Here is a 6,084-nt window from a genome sequence, read left to right as displayed (position 1 = left end):
AGCAAAGACTTTTCATGAATAGCACTTCAAGACAAGCATCAATAAGTCTTGCATAAGAGTTAACTCATAAAGCAATAATTCAAAGTAAAGGTATTGAAGCAACACAAAAGAAGATTAAGTTTCAGCGGTTGCTTTCAACTTGTAACATGTATATCTCATGGATATTGTCAACATAGAGTAATATAATAAGTGCAATAAGCAAATATGTAGGAATCAATGCACAGTTCACACAAGTGTTTGCTTCTTGAGGTGGAGAGAAATAGGTGAACTGACTCAACATTGAAAGTAAAAGAATTGTCCTTCATAGAGGAAAAGCATCGATTGCTATATTTGTGCTAGAGCTTTGATTTTGAAAACATGAAACAATTTTGTCAACGGTAGTAATAAAGCATATGTATCATGTAAATTATATCTTATAAGTTGCAAGCCTCATGCATAGTATACTAATAGTGCCCGCACCTTGTCCTAATTAGCTTGGACTACCGGATCATCACAATGCACATGTTTTAACCAAGTGTCACAAAGGGGTACCTCTATGCCGCCTGTACAAAGGTCTAAGGAGAAAGCTCGCATTGGATTTCTCGCTATTGATTATTCTTCAACTTAGACATCCATACCGGGACAACATAGACAACAGATAATGGACTCCTCTTTTATGCATAAGCATGTAACAACAATTAATAATTTTCTCATTTGAGATTGAGGATATATGTCCAAAACTGAAACTTCCACCATGGATCATGGCTTTAGTTAGCGGCCCAATGTTCTTCTCTAACAATATGCATGCTTAACCATAAGGTGATAGATCGCTCTTACTTTAGACAAGACGAACATGCATAGCAACTCACATGAAATTCAACAAAGAGTAGTTGATGGCGTCCCCAGTGAACATGGTTATCGCACAACAAGCAACTTAATAAGAGATAAAGTGCATAATTACATATTCAATACCACAATAGTTTTTAGGCTATTTCTCCCATGAGCTATATATTGCAAAGGTGAATGATGGAATTTTAAAGGTAGCACTCAAGCAATTTACTTTGGAATGGCGGAAAATACCATGTAGTAGGTAGGTATGGTGGACACAAATGGCATAGTGGTTGGCTCAAGTATTTTGGATGCATGAGAAGTATTCCCTCTCGATACAAGGTTTAGGCTAGCAAGGCTTATTTGAAACAAACACAAGGATGAACCGATGCAGCAAAACTCACATAAAAGACATATTGAAAACATTATAAGACTCTACACCGTCTTCCTTGTTGTTCAAACTCAATACTAGAAATTATCTAGACCTTAGAGAAACAAAATATGCAAACCAAATTTTAGCATGCTCTATGTATTTCTTCATTAATGGGTGCAAAGCATATGATGCAAGAGCTTAAACATGAGCACAACAATTGCCAAGTATCACATTACCCAAGACATTTATAGCAATTACTACATGTATCATTTTCCAATTCCAACCATATAACAATTTAACGAAGAAGAAACTTCGCCATGAATATTATGAGCTAAGAACACATGTGTTCATATGCAACAGCGGAGCGTGTCTCTCTCCCACACAAAGAATGCTAGGATCTATTTTATTCAAACAAATCAAAAATAAAAACAAACCGACGCTCCAAGCAAAGCACATAAGATGTGACCGAATAAAAATATATTTTCAAGAGAAGGAACCTGATAATTTGTCGATGAAGAAGGGGATGCCTTGGGCATCCCCAAGCTTAGACGCTTGAGTCTTCTTGATATATGCAGGGGTGAACCACCGGGGCATCCCCAAGCTTAGAGCTTTCACTCTTCTTGATCATAGTATATCATCCTCCTCTCTTGACCCTTGAAAACTTCCTTCACACCAAACTTCTCATAAACTTCATTAGAGGGGTTAGTACATAATCAAAAACTCACATGTTCAGAGGTGACACAATCATACTTAACACTTCTGGACATTTCTCAAAGCTACTGGAGTTTAATGGAACAAAGAAATCCATCCCACATAGCAAAAGAAGCAATGCGAAATAAAAGGCAGAATCTGTCAAAACAGAACAGTCCGTAAAGACGAATTTTTAATAAATACTTCCGTTGCTCAGATCAGAAAACTCAAAACTAATGAAAGTTGCGTACATATCTGAGGAACACGCACGTAAATTGGCTTATTTTTCTGATTTTTTTACAGAGAAAACAGCCCATATTCGTGACAGATAGAAATCTGTTTCTGCGCAGAAATCCAAATCTAGTATCAACCTTCGATTAGAGGCTTCACTTGGCACAACCAAACACAAAACTAAGATAAGGAGAGGTTGCTACAGTAGTAAACAACTTCCAAGACACAAATATAAAACAAAGTACTGTAGCAAAATAACACATGGGTTATCTCCCAAGAAGTTCTTTTCTTTATAGCCATTAAGATGGGCTCAGCAGTTTTAATGATGCACTCGCAAGAAATAGTATTTGAAGCAAAAGAGAGCATCAAGAGGCAAATTCAAAACACATTTAAGTCTAACATGCTTCCTATGCATAGGAATCTTGTACACAAATAAATTCATGAAGAGCAAAGTGACAAGATTAGGAAGATAAAACAAGTATAGCTTCAAAAATTTCAGCACATAGAGAGGTGTTTTAGTAACACGAAAATTTCTACAACCATATTTTCCTCTCTCATAATAATGTCCAGTAGCATCATGAGCAAACTCAACAATATAACTATCAAATGAAACATTCTTATCATGAGTCTCATGCATAAAATTATTACTCTCCACATAGGCATAATCAATTTTATTAGTTGTAGTGGGAGCAAATTCAACAAAGTAGCTATCATTATTATTCTCATCATCAAATATAGGAGGCATATTGTAATCATAATCAAATTTATCCTCCATAACAGGCGGTAACAAAAGACTACTATCATTATAATCATCATAAATAGGAGGCAAAGTATCATCAAAGTAAATTTTCTCCTCAATTCTTGGGGGACTAAAAAGATCATGAAAACCAGCTTCCCCAAGCTTAGAACTTTCTATATTATTATCAACAATGGTGTTCAAAGCGTTCATACTAATATTACTACCAGCATGCAAATAAGATTTCATAGGTTTTTTAATTTTCGCATCAAACAATCCATGTTTTAAATCAGGAAATAGAAATAGAAGCTCATTTTTGTCCATTATGACAAACTAGTGTAAACAAGAAACAAAAAGATGCAATTGCAGGATCTAAAGGAAATAGCTTCGAGTACTTACAATGCGCCGGAAAATAGCTTAGTAGCCGAGGTCCGGAGTGTGAGTACCTTTTACCTTTCCTCCCCGGCAACGGCGCCAGAAAATAGCTTGATGTCTACTTCCCCCTCCTTTTCCTGTAGACAGTGTTGGGCCTCCAAGAGCAGAGGTTTGTAGAACAGCAGCAAGTTTTCCCTTAAGTGGATCACCCAAGGTTTATCGAACTCAGGGAGGAAGAGGTCAAAGATATCCCTCTCATGCAACCCTGCAACCACAAAGCAGGAAGTCTCTTGTGTCCCCAACACACCTAATAGGTGCACTAGTTCGGCGAAGAGATAGTGAAATACAGGTGGTATGAATATATATGAGAAGTAGCAACGGTGCCAGAAAATAGCTTGCTGGCGCGTAGTGATGGATGGTGATATAGCGACGATGTAGTAACGCAGAAAAACGATGAAACAAGCAGCGATAGCAGTATTTAGGAACAAGGCCTAGGGATTACACTTTCACTAGTGGACACTCTCAACATTGATCACATAACAGAATAGATAAATGCAAACTCTACACTTTTGTTGGATGATGAACACATTGCGTAGGATTACACGAACCCTCAATGCCGGAGTTAACAAGCTCCACAATTAATGTTCATATTTTAGTAACCTTATAGTGTAAGATAGATCAAAAGACTAAACCAAGTACTAACATAGCATGCACACTGTCACCTTCATGCATATGTAGGAGGAATAGATCACATCAATACTATCATAGCAATAGTTAACTTCATAATCTACAAGAGATCATAATCATAGCATAAACCAAGTACTAACACGGATGCACACACTGTCACCATTACATCGTGCAGGAGGAATAGAACTACTTTAATAACATTGCTAGAGTAGCACATAGATAAATTGTGATACAAACACATTGCAATCATAAAGAGATATAAATAAGCACCTCACTATGCCATTCAACAGTGAATAAGTATTCTGTGAAATATAGCCTAAGAGACCCACACGGTGCACACACTGTCACCTTTACACACGTGGGACAAGGAGTCTCCGGAGATCACATAAGTAAAACTCACTTGACTAGCATAATGACATCTAGATTACAAGCATCATCATATGAATCTCAATCATGTAAGGCAGCTCATGAGATTATTGTATTGAAGTACATAGGAGAGAGATGAACCACATAGCTACCGGTACAGCCCCGAGCCTCGATGGAGAACTACTCCCTCCTCATGGGAGCAGCAGCGGTGATGAAGATGGCGGTGGAGATGGCAGCGGTGTCGATGGAGAAGCCTTCCGGGGGCACTTCCCCGTTCCGGCGGCGTGCCGGAACAGAGACTCCTGTCCCCCAGATCTTGGCTTCGCGATGGCGGCGGCTCTGGAAGGTTTCTGTGGGTTTCGTCGAACGTAATAGGGTTTTCGCGACGGAGGCTTTATATAGGCGAAGAGGTGGCGCAGGAGGGCTTCTGGGGGCCCACACTATAGGGGGGCGCGGCCCCCCCCTTGGCCGCGCCGGGGTGTGGTGTGGGGCCCCCAGGGCTTCCCTCTGGTCCTTCCCGGGTGTTCTGGATGCTTCCGGTGAAAATAGGAACTTGGGCGTTGATTTCGTCCGATTCCGAGAATATTTCGTTACTAGGATTTCTGAAACCAAAAACAGCAGAAAACAGGAACTGGCACTTCGGCATCTTGTTAATAGGTTAGTTCCAGAAAATGCACGAATATGACATAAAGTGTGCATAAAACATGTAGATAACATCAATAATGTGGCATGGAACACAAGAAATTATCGATACGTCAGAGACGTATCATGCACCTATTAGGTGTGTTGGGGACACAAGAGACTTCTTGCTTTGTGGTTGCAGGGTTGCATGAGAGGGATATCTTTGACCTCTTCCTCCCTGAGATCGATAAACCTTGGGTGATCCACTTTAGGGAAACTTGCTGCTGTTCTACAAACCTCTGCTCTTGGAGGCCCAACACTGTCTACAAGAATAGAAGCTCCCGTAGACATCATCCTCTATTTTCGTGTTTTTTTCTGCAGTAAGAAGACCCTTTTCAGGAATGATCAATGTGATTGCACGGTCGGACAAATTGCTGAAGCTTTTAAACCCAACGGTTTTCTTTGTTCTCTAACTGTTTCTGTTGGAACATACTTGCTTGGTCAGAAGTACAAGAATTCTGATAAAATGGTGGTGCCATACAATTGTTCTGTAAGTTATTTTTCCGTTCTTTTTATCATTTCTTAGTTTTTTTTGTTAATGTAGGTGTTTATTTTTTTTCTCCTTTATGTTTTGACCTTTTGTGTTTCATTGTTATGTTTGCAGAGGCAGATATTTGAAAGAAATCTGGGTTCTCGGCTTGTTCGTAATATTTTCAGCGTCGATGCTCCGGAACGTTTGGACCACAAGAAAGTGGTACTGACTGTTGTCTTTTTTCTTCTTTCTATACATCTGAACTTCACTAAGTATGGCATGTGGACTTCCTACCTTTTTTTCCTCCCCTCTTGTACATGTTACTAAAATAACTCAGTAGTAAAGTTACATGTGATTTTTTTTTCAGGAAATAGTGTACTTTTCATACTTCTAACGTGTCCTTTTTTATTTTTATCATTTTAATGGCAGATTCTTTTTGCTACCTTTGATCCTCCTGATCCATGTGCACCACAAGCTCCTGGTCACTTCTGTGTTGTTGCTTTGAACCTTGAGAAAGAGCGTTTTGAATTGCTTGATTTGTTACGCGATATAAATGATCCAGATGGTAAGAAGCTGTTACATACAATGGCATCTGGTATCAAGAAGTTATGGTCGTTAGCAGGGAATTCAAAGGGTGATCATTTTCATCCAAAATCCATCGACCAC

This window comes from Lolium perenne, chromosome 6 (assembly GCF_019359855.2).
Source record: "Lolium perenne isolate Kyuss_39 chromosome 6, Kyuss_2.0, whole genome shotgun sequence".
Classification (NCBI taxonomy): Eukaryota; Viridiplantae; Streptophyta; class Magnoliopsida; order Poales; family Poaceae; genus Lolium; species Lolium perenne.
This window is presented reverse-complemented; position numbering follows the sequence as displayed.